This window comes from Pristiophorus japonicus, chromosome 14 (genome assembly GCF_044704955.1).
Source record: "Pristiophorus japonicus isolate sPriJap1 chromosome 14, sPriJap1.hap1, whole genome shotgun sequence".
Taxonomy (NCBI): Eukaryota; Metazoa; Chordata; class Chondrichthyes; family Pristiophoridae; genus Pristiophorus; species Pristiophorus japonicus.
The window spans coordinates 114,626,156-114,642,248 of record NC_091990.1 but is presented as its reverse complement, the minus strand read 5'-3'; positions in this window follow the sequence as shown (position 1 = coordinate 114,642,248).

Genomic DNA, 16,093 nt, shown 5'->3' with positions numbered 1-16,093 from the left:
CTCCTGAAAGGTCTAGCTCTAATTTTTAGTCTATGCCCCCTAGTCCTAGAATCCTCAACCCACAGAAATAGCTTCTCTCTACCCTGTCTGATTCCCTTAATATCTTGAAAACTTCGATTAGATCACCCTTAATCTTCTAAATTCTACAGAATACAACCCTTACTGCCCTCTCTGTGGTTTTAATATCCTTCCTACACTGGGGTATGTGCATGCATCTTGTCGCATTCAAAAGACGGCACCTCCGACAGTGCAGCACTCCCTCAGTACCGCAGTGGGAGTGTCAGCTTAGATTTTGTGCTTGAGTCTCTGGAGTGGGTCTTGAACCCACAATCTTCTGACTCAGAGGTGAGAGTGCTACAGTTGACACCAATAAATGCAAATGCATTACATTTGAGTCCTATAATGAAAATGACACTACTTTTTTCTCAGTAAGCACCAGCACAGACTAGTTGGGTCAATGGCCTGTTTCTGTGATGTATATTCTATGTAATATCCCAGCTTTCTTCAGTCTTCTAAAGCAAGATTACTGTAACATCACAAACAGGACTACACAACTACTGTACAATAGGACTTAAAGGGTTGCTTTTGAATAAAGTGCTCATTTGACCACAGCAACACAAAGATGATCTTTATATTATTTTTTCTAAACACCAATATGTCTGTATTTATGGATGGTACAATTAAACAAAAATAGCAGTGATCTCATTGATACATATAAAATTCTTAAAGGGTACCTGCTGAGAGGCTGTTTCCCCCTGGCTGGGGAGTTTAGAACTAGGGGGCACAGTCTCAGGATAAGGGGTTGGCCATTTAGGACTGAGATGAGGAGAAATTTCTTCACTCGGGGGTTGTGAATCTTTGGAATTCTCTGCCCCAAATAGCTGAGGAGACTCAGTCATTGAGCGTTCAAGACAGAGAGCGATAGATTTTTGGATATTAAGGGAATCAAAGGGATATGGCGGGAAGGTGGATCAGCCATGATCTTATTGAATGGCAGAGCAGGCTCGAGGGGCCGAATAGTCTACTCCTGCTCCTAATTCTTATGTTCTTGAAAAGAAAATCCTAAATAATCAATCCTTTGTAAAATATTAGCCTAGAAACCCCGGCCTCCCCTGGTCCGTATAGAGTGTGTACGGAGTGTGTACGGACCCGGGAAGGCATCGCAAAAGCCAGTTTTCAGTGCACAATGCGCATGCGCTGAAAACCAGCTTTTCCGATCTGTCTAGCTGGAGCTTGACAGACTGCATGCATCTCGGGAGCGAGGACATTTGCAAGGGCAAGATTGTGGGATTTACTCATATCTTGCCCAGCAAATGTCCTCACAACTCTTGTGCCTGATAAAAGCAGCGCATAGCCTACTTTTACAGGCGTAAGAGTTTTAAAACATACAAAAACATAATAAAATTAAATTTAAAAAACACATTTTATTGTCAAAAACCCTGCCCACTACGGTAAGTTTATTTTTAACCCTAATTACAAAAAAATTTTTAAAAATTGGAAAAATATATATTTTTTCTAAGACATTTATTAATTTTAATTTCAATTAATTTTAATTATGTGAGGTGTGTTTTTTATGTTTTATTATGGTGTTTAGTGTGTTTTTTTTCTCAATAGCAATGAGAACCCGTAGATACGAAGTTCTCATTGCTATTAATGAGAATGCTGTGGAATACTGAACCTGATTGGTTGAGCAGTCACACGTGACTGCACCTTCTGCGTGGGAACCTGGAGGACGGGAGCGCGCTTTGCAGCGCGGGAAGAGAAGGGCTCGCCAACGGGGTCCCACACTCCCAACGAGACCACCAGGTAAATTTGTAAAAATTCTCCGATCGGAGGCGTTCGTCTGAAATAAGCCTCCGGCCGGAATTTCAGGGCCATAAAGAATGTTCCTGCATCACAAAGAGTGACATCATAACTTCACATACAATTATGTGTTGACAATGAGACTTTTAACGATTGTGTTTAAAGTTTGAATGTCACTCCACTGGGCAGGTCTATATTTTATTTATGATGGTACAGGGTATTTTATTGCATGTGAAATGCTGTGATTTAATTCTTATACATATTTTGATTCCATGCCCCCTTTAAAGGAATAATGAGCAGTCAAATTGGTAAAAAGCACAATTGTTTAAGGAGACTGTGTCTCAACTGCCTCTTACTTTTGACTGTTCTTTTTGATTTGGGTGCAATGCTCACGCTGAAACGGTACGTCTTCAGTTTGTCTCGTCAGAATTGTTTATTTCTAATGTTCAATTACCAAACATTCAAGCTTATAAGGAATGGTGCAGAGACAGCCTAACTTATGTGCTCTTTATTTTTCCATTTCGCTGCCAGAGTGAAGAAAGAAACCAACAGGAATGCCATAAGTTTGGCTCTAACAAGAGATCACTTTGGATATTCAGATGGTAAAGTTCATTTTGCTTACTTTTTTTTCCAAAAGAAGTACTCGCATTTAGATAGCACCTTTCATGAGCTCAGGATGTCCCAAACCGCTTCACAGCCAGTGAATTATTTTTGAAGTGAGAAAATGCGGCAGCTAATTTACACACAGCAAGTTCCCACAAACAGTAAGGAGATAATGACCAGATAATCTGTTGGTTGAGGGATAAGTATCAGTCAGCATACTTCTCTTCTTGGAAATAGTGCCACCCTCTAGCAGAACAGGTATTTGTGATCAGTTCAGTTGCACCGTCAGCAGCCATCGTCTCAGGATAAGGGGTCGGCCATTTAAGATTAAAGTGAGGAGAAATTTCTTCACTCGGAGGCTTGTGAATCTTTGGAATTCTCTACCCCAAAGGGCTGCAGATGCTGCATCGTTGAGTATATTCAAGGCTGAGCTTGATAGATTTTTGGACTCTAAGGGAATCAAGAAATAAAGGGTTGATGTGGGAAAGTGGAGTTGAAGATCAGCCATGATCGTATTGAATGGCTGAGCAGGTTTGAGGGGGCCACATGGCCTACTCCTGCTCCTAATTCTTATGTTCTTATGTATCCGTACCATGCTAAAGTACAAAAAGATTCTGCAAAGAGACCAAAATCAGATCGATTAACCACTAGAAAAGACTTGGATTTATATAGCGCCTTTCATGACCATCGGACGTCTCAAAGCTGTTTTGCAGCCAATGAAGTACTTTTGAAGTGTAGTCACTGTTGTAATGTGGGAAATGCGGCAGCCAATTTGCGCACAGCATGCTCCCAGAAACAGCAATGTGATAATGACCAGATAATCTGTTTTGGTTAAGTTGATTGAGCGATAAATATTAGCCAGAACACCAGGGATAACTCGCCTGCTCTTCTTCGCAATAGTGTCATGGGATCTTCTATGTCCACCTAAGAGCGCAGATGGGGCTTCAGAGGATATCAATGAACAGGTCAGGTGGGCAGAACAGTGGCAAATGGAATTCAATCCGGAGAAGTGTGAGGTAATGCATTTGGGAAGGGCTAACAAGGCAACGGAATACACATTAAATGGTAGGACACAGGGAAGTGCAGAGAAACAAAGGGACCTTGGAGTGCAAGCCCACAGATCCCTGAAGGTAGCAGGATAGGTAGATAAGGTGGTTAAGAAGGCATATGGAATATTTGCCTTTATTAGCCGAGGCATACATTACAAGAGCGGGGGGTTACGCTTGAACTGTATAAAACACAGCTAGAGTACTGCGTGCAGTTCTGGTCACCAAATTACAGGGAAGATGAGATTGCACTAGAGAGGGTACAGAGGAGATTTACGAGAAAGTTGCCTGTACTGGAGAATATTAGCTATGAGGTACGATTGGATATGCTGGGTTTGTTTTCTTTGGAAAAGAGGATGCTGAGGGGTGACCTTATTGAGGTGTATAAAATTATGAGAGGCCGAGATAGAGTGGATAGGAAGGACCTATTTCCCTTAGTAGAGAGGTCAACAAGCAGGATGCATATATTTAAAGTAATTGGTAGCAGGTTTAGAGGGGATTTGAGGGAACGTTTCTTCACCCAGAGGGTGGTGGGGGTCTGGAACTCACTGCCTGAAAGGGTGGAAGAGGCAAAAACCCTTGCCACATTTAAAAAGTACCTGGATATGCACTTGAAGTGCCGTAACCTACAAAGCTATGGACCAAGAGCTGGAAAGTGGGATTAGGCTGGATAGCTCTTTGTCAGCCGGCGCGGACACGATGACTTGAAATGGCCTCCTTCCATGCTGTAAATTTCTATGATTCTATAATCCTGGGAATCTGTGAACAACTATTGAAGAGTCTTTGCTTGTTCTTTCAGAGTACGGTGTAAAGCCAATGGTTCCCAGACTAAGGAAGCAAACAAAGAAAGCACCATCACCGTTCCTACTGAACGCTGGCCGTAGCAAGAGGGATGACCCAGACATGGAGGACTTTTATGCATTTTTTGGATAACTATTGGCATCAAAATGTTTATAGTTTATCATCTAGCTGTGAATAAAACATGACATTTGGTGACTATGCAGAAACAAACGGATGCAAAGCTAAAGTACAATTTTTTTTAGGGCATATTATATAATGTGTTTTACTCCTTAAAATAGAATATTATTTTTGTTTCCCCCTTCCGGAGGGTGCTGACTCTCAGTGAGGGTTCAATTCCAATGTACAAAGTGCTCGCTAAAGTCTCACCCAACAAACCGTGCTGCATTGGTGAGTGTGTAATGAGCGCTGGCAGGATTTCCGGCCATGGTAAAGGACATGACAGCCAATGCCAAGGTACGTTCATACTGTCCGGCACTGATCGCTGGATAGTAACAGAGATCAGGAACCCCAGCCGATTATCCCTTTCCTTCTGAAACCATTTATTGCTCAACAGAATGGGAACTGAGGCAGGAGCCTTCTCATCTGTGTGCTGCAGCTATGAATGGTCTTTACCTACAGATCCATTGTGGGAGCAAAACTTGGGTTTAAAATCCATAAATTGCACAGCCATATAATTTATCTAGATCATTCATTCCCCCCCAATGTTGTCTCAAGTATATAGTTAAGTTTCATTGTCAATAAACCTTCCCCTTAAAAGAAGCTTTTTTGCAATGTCCATCTCGTGCCTCACAAGAGTACTATTGTAAATATGTTTGTGTAGTTTTCTCGAATCCGAGAATGATTTGCCAAATCCAGTCAGGTGCAACTTCCTTCATGCAGTCTCTGTTTCCTGGAGTGAGGAGCAGGACAGTGAGATGATCTCAGTCTGTCACTGCTCCACCACTGAAGATGCTTAACTGTTCGCGGTGGACCTTGGCAGATTGATCGTGATCTGCCTGCTGAGGTGTGACAGCTGAGATCGTAGGGTGTGCAGGCTTTCAGTACGCGCATCTTTTCTTTCATCGATAATCTATTGATGAATTATCTATTGCACATTTGCACTAAGAATTGACAGTATTGCATCAAGCTGCCAATGAATAATTACCCTTATGTGTTCATGTCTCACAAAGCCGTGTCTCAAGTGCATCAATTTATAAAACCTCTAGCATGAAGAGCACAATTATGACCTGTTACTTTGCTGTATAAACTGAAAAGGACCAACTCTGCCAAACACTTAGTGTAACCCTCAAAGCTGATATATTAAGCTGAACCCAACCAACCAAGGCTGTGAAACTAATTCTGAACAGAGTTATGTTGCATTGAATTGGACACAGTGTGTTGTTTAAATTCAGTAACCAAATTGTTGTTTGTGAGGATTAAGTTGAGAACTGTCTCATCCTTGACTTTGTACAAACAGTGCAATAAAATAGTTTTTAGTTCCACATCAAGCTGTGTCCAGTTCATTTCCTTGCTCGCGTTGGTTGAACAATGGGTTTGATAACGGAGTCAGCAGAGCAGATCAAAACACCGTCTGGATCCAGTTTCTAATTCTGTTGGCTGATTTCCTCCAACTAAATATTGCGAAGACCGAAACCATTGTCTTCGGTCCCCACCACAAACTCCGTTCCCTAGCCACCGCCTCCAACCCTCTCCCTGGCAACTGTCTGAGGCTGAACCAGTCTGTTCACAGCCTTGGTGTCGAGATGAGTCACCAAGGTCGCTTACTTCCACCTCCGTAACATCGCCCGTGTCCGCCCCTGCTTCAGCTCATCCGCTGCTAAAACCTGCATCCGTGCCTTTGTTTCCTCTAGACTTGACTAATCCAAGGTACTCCTGGCCGACTTCCATCTTCCACATTCCGTAAGCTTGAGATCATCCAAAACTCTGCTGTCCATGTCCTAACTCGCATTACCCTTGTTTTCGCTGGCCTACACTGGTTCTTGGTTAGGCAATGCCTTGATTTCAAAATTCTCATCCTTGTTTACAAATCTCTCCATGGCCTTGCTCCTCCCTATCTCTGTAAACTCTTTCAGCCCTACCACCCTCCGAGATTTCTGCGCTCCTCCAATTTTGGCCTCTTGCGAATCTCCGATTTGCATCACTCCACCACTGGCAGCCGTGCTTTCAGCTGCCTAGGCCCTAAGCTCTGGAATTCCCTCCCTAAACCTCTCCGCCTCTCTACCTCTCTTTCCTCCTTTGTGGGAGCTTGCTGTGCACAAACTGGCTGCCATATTTCCCACATTACAACAGTGACTGCACTTTGAATTACTTTGTTGGCTGTAAAGCACTTTGGGACATCCTAGGGTTGTGAAAGGCGCTATATAAATGTCAAGTCTTTTTTTTCTTATTAAGGTGTCCCCTATACTTGAGGATGCCTGTGCCAACAATGAAGAGAGTTTTAAGTCCTGGTAGATGGGTGCATTGATGACTATGCAGGGCAATATGTGATAGATATTATCTACTGCCTCACAGAATCATGTCCCTGGGGGGAGATTGGGGTGAGACCTGTTGATCCCTCGGACATTGGCAATCCTTCTGTCTCTTGCAGTTTGCCTCCACCCAGGCAAGGTCTTTCACTCCTCCTCTCACATCAGCATGCCATTGCCGTCTGTCAGTAGCCAGGGTTTCCCTAGTATTAATGACAATGTTCCACTGAGCATATATTTTGTTTTTCATTTATTCATTTGTGGGAGGTGGTGTTATTGGCCAAGTCAGCATTTATTGCCCATCCCCTAGATGCCCTTGAGCTGCCGTCTTGAACCATTGCAGTCTGTGCGGTGAAGGTACTCCCACAGCAACGATCCCGATAAGCTCGGCGGCCGAGCAACTATCTGGAGGTCCCACGCAGCCAGCTCACCGGCTTTTAAATGGAGAAACCGTGCATGCGTGGAAATCTGACGGGACCACGCAGCCCGTTAAAGGTGCCGTGCACCCACAAAAAGTTAGAGGGAACTTTGTCCCACACTGCTGTGAGGTAGGGAGGGCCAGGAGTTTGACCCAGGGACAATGAAGAAACGGCAATATATTTCCAAGTGTGTGATCTGGAGGGGAACTTGGAGGTGGTGGTGTTCCCATGCGCCTGCTGCCCTTGTCCTGCTAGGTGGTAGAGGTTGTGGATTTGGGAGTTGCTGCATTGTAGATGCACTTCAGCAACTTATAGCTTCCACCCTGCTTTCTTCTACCACCTGTTCTCCGTAAAGCCCCTGCTTCAGCAACCATAGGTCATCCATCCTAACATCACGTCTAGCCCAACGGAGCTGAGTATTTATTACCATAATCTCAATGCTGATGCTGTCAGTGTGTTCCAGCTCTTTGTTGTTAGTGATCTTGTCTCACCCCCTACTTCCAAGTTGTGTACAGTGTTTTTGGTGAAACCTTTCCAGCTGTTGACTGCACCTTCCATCGAGTGTCCACATTTCACATCCATGCAGAAGATTGGTAAGGACAGTTTAATGGCAATCTAGATAACATTCTGATTCTATAAGCGCTTGGATGGCCTATCAAAGGCCTTCTTCATTCTAAACAATCGCCTAGAGGATAGACAGAAAACTTATTACACCCAGTCCTCTGGAACATCAGAACAGGAGGAAATCATTCAGCCCCTCGAGCCTGCTCCGCTATTGAATTAGATCATGGCTGATCTGCATCTGAACTCCATTTAGATACCTTGGTTCTATAACACTTAATACCCTTGCCTTACAAAAATCTTGCAATCTCAGCTTTTAAATTTTCAATTGACCCCCAGCCTCAACAGCTTTTTGGGGGAGAGAGTTCCAGATTTCCACTACCCTTTGTGTGAAGAAGTGCTTCCTGATATTACCCCTGAATGGCCCAGCTCTCATTCTAAGGTTATTCTCCCTTGTTTTGGACTCTCTTCTTCCCCTTTCCCCACCCCACCCGCCAGAGGAAATAGTTTCTATCTACCCAGTCAAATCTTTTAATCATCTTAAACACCTCAGTTAGATCACCCCTTAATCTTCTACATATGCCTCGTCTGTACGACCTGGCCTCATAATTTAATCCTTTTAGCCCTGGTATCATTCTGGTGAATCCCTCCAAGGCTAATACATCCTTCCTGAGGTGCCCAGAACTGAACACAGTACTCTAAATGGTATCTGACCAGAGCTTTATATAAACTGTAACATAACTTCTACCCCTGTCAGCCGTGGCTCAGTGGTTAGTACTTTTGCCTCTGAGTTAGAAGATTGTGGGTTCAACTCCCATTCCAGGGACTTGAGCACACAAATCTAGGCTGACACTCCAGTGCAGTGCTGAGGGAGCGCTGCACTGGCGGAGGGGCAGTACTAAGGGAGCACTGCACTGAGGGACGGAGGTGCCGTCTTTCGGATGAGACGTTAAACCAATGCCCCGTCTGCCCTCTCAGGTGAACATAAAAGATCCCATGGCATTATTTCGAAGAAGAGCAGGGGAGTTATCCCCAGTGTCCTGGGGCCAATATTTATCCCTCAATCTACATAACAAAAAAACCCAGATTATCTGGTCATTATTACATTGCTGTTTGTGGGAATTTGCTGTGCGCAAGTTGGCTACGTTTCCTACATTACAACAGTGACTACACTTCAAAAGTACTTTAGCACTCTATTGTAGAAAGGATGTAAACACAATAGAAATGGTCTGGCACAGATTCACTACAATGCTGCCAGGGATAAGGGTTACACTTAGGCAGAGAGATTTGAGAAATTAGAGCAATGCAGTGCTTGTATTGGTCAGTAAGGTGGTAGTGCGAGGGCATACATTTAAGGTAATCCAAAAAAAAATTAAAGGGGATGTTAGAAAACATTTCTTCACACAGAGAGTGGTGGAAAAAAAAAGAAAAGACTTGCATTTATATAGTGCCTTTCACAACCATCGGATGTCCCAAAGCGCTTCACAGGCAATGAAGTACTTTTTTGAAGTGCAGTCAATGTTGTAATGTAGGAAACGCGGCAGCCAATTTACACAGAGCAAGCTCCCACATACAGCAATGTGATAATGGCAAAATAATCTGTTTTTTAGTGGTGTTGATTGAGGGATAAATATTGGTCAGGACACTGCGGAAAACTCCCCTGCTCTTCGAAAATGTCATCGGATCTTTTACGTCCGCCTGAGAGAGCAGAAGGGGCCTCAGTTTAACGTCTAATCCGAAAGACGGCACCTCCGACAGTGCAGCACTCCCTCGGAATTCTATGCCACAGACTCCAGAAATTATTTTTAAGGGAATTAGTTGCTTGAGAAATGATTAATATTAAAGAATATTGGGGAGGGAACAAGAGAGTGGATTGCACTTGTTGGCTCACCAGCACAGACTTGATGGGCCGAATGGCCCGTTTCTGGGCTGGAACATTCTACGATTCTATAAGGGCTTAGATTTTACTCAGCACTTTCCTATGATAGTACCAGGATTTTGCTTCCATGATATAATAACTTGCATTTATATAGCACTTTGAACACATCAACAACATCTCAAGGCGCTTTGGAGGAGAAGCAATGGACACGCAGTGCGGAATAGGAGAGGATTAACATACAAGTTAACATACCTCAACATCCTGACAATAAAACATCTCCATGGGTTATGCTAGGGTCTACACCTTACAAAACGTACTCTTTGACCAAGCTTTTGGCCACCTCTCCTTTTGTGCCTCGGTGTCAAATATTGTCTGTTTAAGCTCCTGTGAAGAGCCTTAGGACGATTTACTACTACGAAAGGCACTATATAAATGCAAGTTGTTGTTGCTGCTCCTTCAACCAAAGACATATTGGCCCTCAAATTCCGGTCAGAGACTTTTTTCGGATGAACGCCTCCAACTGTAGAATTTTTACGAATTTACCTGGTGGTTGGAGGATTCACAAAATTCTGGGACCCCCTACACAATGGACATGGAATTTAAAAGGGAACTGTGTTAGACTTTTGGAGGAGAAATGTGGACAGAAATATCTCACTATTAGGTGCCTTTGGACTAAACTAGGGCCTTGTAGATTGAGTTTGGATATTTTAAATTGTATGCTCTGATCCTCATAGGGCTGCTAATCTGCCTGGGAGGCAGGTCCCAGGGAGACATTAGCAGTCTAACAAAAGCCCACTTACCAGGGATCAGATACATACATATTTTAATAGTTCTTAAAACGGCTATTCAGAAAAACCCTGGCATCAGCAAAACACACAATGGACAGTATCAAGATGCTAATGCTTCTAACAGCACCATTCGAAAACCCCATCAACACCTTTGGAATCTTGTATCATGCTCATCATCATCATCATCATCATCGGCAGTCCCTTGGAATCGAGGAGGACTTGCTTCCACTCCCAAAATGAGTTATTTGATGGCTGAACAGTTCAATACAAGACCAACAGACTCTGTTACAGCTGGGACAGACATTGGTCGAGGGAAGGGGTCGGTGGGGCTGGTTTGCTGCGCGCTCCTTCCGCTGCCTGCGCTTGGGCTCTTCATGCTCTTTGCGTTGAGACTCTAAGAGCTCAATGCCCTCCCGGATGTACTTTCTCCACCTCGGGTGGTCTTCGGCCAGGGTCTCCCAGGTGTCAGTGGTGATGTCGCACTTTACCAGGGAGGCTTTGAGGTTGTCCTTATAACGTTTCCGCTGTCCTCCTTTGGCTCGTTTACCATGAAGGAGCTCCGCATAAAGCATTTGCTTAGGGAGTCTCTTATCTGGCATGTGAACTATGTGGCCTGCCCAGCAAAGCTGATCAAGTGTGGTCAGCGCTTCAATACTGGGGATGTTAGCCTGGTCGAAGACACTGATGTTAGTGCTCCTGTCCTCCCAGGGGATTTGCAGGATCTTGCGGAGACATCGTTGGTGATATATCTCCAGCGACTCGAGGCGCCTTCTATACATCATCCATGCGCCTCAGATCCATACAGGAGGGCGGGTATTACTACAGCCCTGTAGACCGTGAGCTTGGTGGTAGATTTGAGGGCCTGGTCTTCAAACACTCTTTTACTCAGACGGCCGAAGGCTGCACTGGCGCACTGGGGGCGATGCTGAATCTCCGCATCAATGTCTGCCTTTGTTGATAAGAGGCTCCCGAGATATGGGAATCATGCTCAATCAGCCACCAGAATTCTCACAAAGGGATCACATTACAGTTGATCCGCCTGCCAAAATCGCACAAAAGCAGTCATCAGAAATCAATTGTGCACTCAGGTATAACTGGAGGCCTTGCTGGTAGCTTGAGTGGGAAACCCTTGGGCTGAGGAAACACTTTTGAACACGCTGTGGAAACCTTTGAGCTGAGGAAACACTTTTGAACACGCTGGGGTGACTTTTGGACTGAGGAAACACTTCTGAAGAAACATATCCAAGAACACTCTGGAAAAGCACTTGGACTCTGGGCTCTTTGACTCTGGCTTTGAAACATCTGACTTGCCACACGAGGTTACAGCAACGCAACAAGAAGAACCTAAGAAGAAGCCTCGGAGTCACTGAAAAATCAACAATCATCCTGCGCTGACTCAAGGAAGAAACTTATTTACCATCAAAACGTCGACCAGTGCTAATACCGAAGACACCGCAACCAGCCAAAGAATCCACAAGATTGAGGAGAGAGAAAGCAGTGTGCAACTGCTCTAAACTGTGGAGAAATCCTTTGGTGAGCATAGTCCCTGCAATTTCAGAGCCTAGCTTAGTTAGTGTAGTGGTGGGAGGTGTTTTTTTTTTCACTGCATAACCTCTGTACCCGTTGCGTATACGTTTCCCCCCCCACCCCTTTCTCTGTACATTTTGTTATATGCTATTAAGTTAATTAGTGTGGTGTGCTATTTTCTAAATAAAATATTTGTTTTTGCACCAAACAGTTTTCTGTCTACATCTATCACATCCCCTAAATAATTCCAAGCCCTAGAACCAGGGAGTGGGACGATTCGAACTGTCAAGGTCAGAAAAGGCTGACAAACCCACCACCCCCGACATGATCCCGGTGGGGAGGCCTTCTCTTCCCGCGCTGCGAAGCACGCTTCTGTCCTCAAGGTTCGGATGCAGAAGGTGCGGTCACGTGTGACTGCTCAACCAATCAGGTACAGTATTCCACTGCATTCTCATTAATAGCAATGAGAACTACATATCTACGAGTTATCATTGCTATTAATGGAAAAAAAACACACTAAACACCATAATAAAAAATAAAAAACACACCTCACATAAATAAAATTAATTGAAATTAAAGTTAATAAATGTCTCAAGAAAAAAATAATTACAATTTAAAAAAAGTTCTTTTAATAATGGTTTAAAATAAACTTACCATAGTGGGCAGGGTTTTTAACAATAAAATGTGTATTTTAACTTTAATGTTATGATGTTTGTGTATGTTTTAAAACTCTTACGCCTGCAAAAGTTGGCTATACACCTGCTTTTATCAGGCGCAAAAGTTTTCAGGACATTTGCTGGGCAAGATATGGGTAATCCCGCAATCTTGCCCTTGCAAATGTCCTCGCTCCCGAGCTGGAGCTTGACAGATCGGAAAAGCCGGTTATCAGCGCATGCGCATTGTGCGCTGAAAACCGGCTTTTGCGATGCCTTCCTGGGTCCGTACACACTCCGTACGGACCCGGGGAGGCCGGGATTTCCAGGCCAATTATTTTCTCATAGTCCATTTAGTCAAAAGGATTCCAGATGTCACATTTCAAATTGTGCTAAATGTATGTAGAATAGCATGCTGATTTTCTGACCTGGAACCAGACTTTTACAAGTACCTGACAATCTGCAGACTTCACCAAGCAGCAATTAAACTCTGACTGACCCCGGAACTTATTTAGACCGGTTTAAAAGAAAAATGACAAACAATTAGAAGTAGGTGGACCAGAGTGTACTTGCGTAGTGGCCTTAAACGGGGAGGTCCGTGTAACCACCAAGCTGTGCTCTAGATCCCAGGCTGCCTGAAAGAAATGCCAGGGGAGATCCGTTAGTCGGAGGGTTGCCAACCCTCCAGGATTGCCCTGGAGACTCCAGGAATTGGAAAATTAATCTTCCGGGTACCGCTGTGAGCAAATCCCAGGAGAAAAAATTCCCAGGAGGGCACTAAACAAAATTGTGTGTTTTTTTTACATTTTCTTTGAACACTTTAGTTATAAAAATATTGGAGATGGGGAAAAGGGTTGTTTCACGAACAAGTCAAGAAGAATCCAATTGGGTAACAAAGATCCTGCTCCCTTTCCAATTGGCTGTGTGAAGGCTGTGATGACTGGAGGATGAGCCAATCATAGAAATTTGCAGCACGGAATTAGGCCATATCGGCCCAGCGTGTCACCGCCGGCCGACAAAGAGCTATCCAGACTAATCCCACTTTTCAGCTTTTGGTCCGTAGCCCTGTAGGTTACGGCACTTCAAGTGAAAATCCAAATACATTTTAAATGTGGTGAAGGTTTCTGCCTCTCCCACCCTTTCAGGCAGTGAGTTCCAGACCCTCACCACCCTCTGGGTGAAGAAAGTTCCCCTCAAATCCCCTCTAAACCTCCTACCAATTACTTTAAATCTATGCCCTCTGCTAAGGGAAATAGGTCCTTCCTATCCACTCTATCTAGGCCCCTCATAATTTTATATACCTCAATAAGATCACCCCTCAGCTTCCTCTGTTCCAAAGAAAACAAACCCCAGCCTATCTAATCTTTCCTCATAGCTAAAATTCTCCAGTCCAGGCAACATCCTCGTAAATCTCCTCTGTACCCTCTTGAGTGCAATCACATCTTTTCTGTAATCTGGTGACCAAAACTGTCCTAACCAGTGGCTTAACCAGTGTTTTATACAGTTTAAGCATAACCTCCCTGCTCTTGTATTCTATCCCTTGGATAATAAAGGCAAGTATTCTGTTTGCTTTCTTAAACACCTTATCTACCTGGCCTGTTACCTTCTTGTATCTGTGGACCTGCACTCCAAGGTCCCTTTGTTCCTCTACACTTCTTAGTGTCGTACCATTTAATGTGTATTCTGCTGCCTTGTTAGCCCTCCCCAAATGCATTACCTCACACTTCCCCAGATTAAATTCCATTTGCCACTGTTCTGCCCACCTGACCAGTTAATTGATATCTTCTTGCAGTCTACAGCTTTCTTCTTCATTATCAACCACACAACCAATTTTTGAATCATCTGCAAACTTATTAATCGTACCGGATACATTCAAATATATATATACACATACCACAAAAAGCAAGTGGACCTAGTACTGAGCCCCACTGGAAACAGCCTTCCAGTCACAAAAACACCCATCAACCATTACCCTTTGCTTCCTGTCTCGGAACCAATTTTGGATCCAACTTGCCACTTTTCCTTGTATCCCATGGGCTTTTAGTTTCATGACCAGTCTGCCATGTAGGATCTTATCAAAAGTGTCATGTTTGTAACCTTCACATAACTGTAACGCTTATGTAACAACACTGTACACTGTCTACACCTGAGTAATGCACACCTTGACCACAGGGGGTGAACTTATGGGAGACACCCCTCACCTGGTCATCCAGGTATATAAAGGTAGGTCCCACGCAGGGTCAGCACTTCTTGGTCCTGGGAATAAAGATTCAGGTCACATAGTGACTTTGTCTGCAGCACATGCCTCGTGTGATTCTATAGTCAGGTGTAAGGACACCACAAAAAGCTTTGCTAAAATCCATTTACACTACATCATATGCATTACCCTCATCAAACGTCCTGGTTATCTCCTCGAAAAATTCAATCAAGTTAGTCAGACACGATGGCGGGAGTGTGTGCGGGAGGGGTGGAAGATTGGGGGTGGGAGGTCATGTGACGAAACCTCCAGTTGACGACCCTCGATAGTCTATTAAAATTCGGCAACTGTTAGTGGATCAGATACAGTAATAATGAGAGGCCCAAGCAGCCTAGAAGTTCATGCACAACAATAACAGGTCTAAAAGGCCAGAGTTCCAAAGCCATTGTCCCGGAACACTGCTGGCAACTGAGCTGGATATGTCTCTGTTTGTGGCTCAGCCCAGTTGCAAAAATGTCTCAAAGTGATCAAAAATAAATTGGCAAAAAAAAGGACTGAAAGGAATGAGGGGTCAGGATCCGAAATTGTCCCCTCCTTGGGTTTGTAAGGACTCATGGCTTAGTCGGCGCGGAGTCACTGACATTTATGAAATTGCGGCACGTCCGCGGGGTGCTGATGACTCTGAGCGACGTCTGCTCCGCTCTGAGGGCACTTCCGCCCCGCAGAAGCCCCAAACACCGCCCCGACTGAAAACAAATCAAAGAGCTCAATTCTGCTCTACTCTCCGCCCCGTGGATTGGGACGTAGAAAAATCTTCAAGATCGGTAAATGCTCCCAGGGCAATTTCAGCCCCTGAATAGGTAAAGGAATTGCTGCTGCTCCAATCTATGGTTTCCATGGAGAAAAATGGCCAGAACTAAGGAGTTTCAATCCCTGAATCACAAAGCCTGAATCTCAGGCAATAAATACGGAAGATGACTTATTGAGTCACTGTAACCGCCCTAATTGTAAACGGACACAACCACGGAATGTGAATCCCAAATCAGCAATGATTCCGGAATCCCATCTAATAAAATGGAATTCGGCTTAGAGAAGGGGTTGTCTTGTGAACAAAAGGTTGAGCAGGTTGGACTTATACTCATTAGAGTTTAGAAGACTGAGAGGTGATCTTATTGAAATGTATAAGATTCTGAGGGGGCTTGTCAGGGTAGATGCAGAGAGGATGTTTCCCCTTGTGGGGGACTCTAGAACTGGGAGGCATAGTTTCAGAATAAGGGGTCGCCCATTTAAAACGGAAATGAGGAATTTCTTCTCTGAAGGTCGTGAGTCTGTGGAGTTCTCTGCCCCTGAG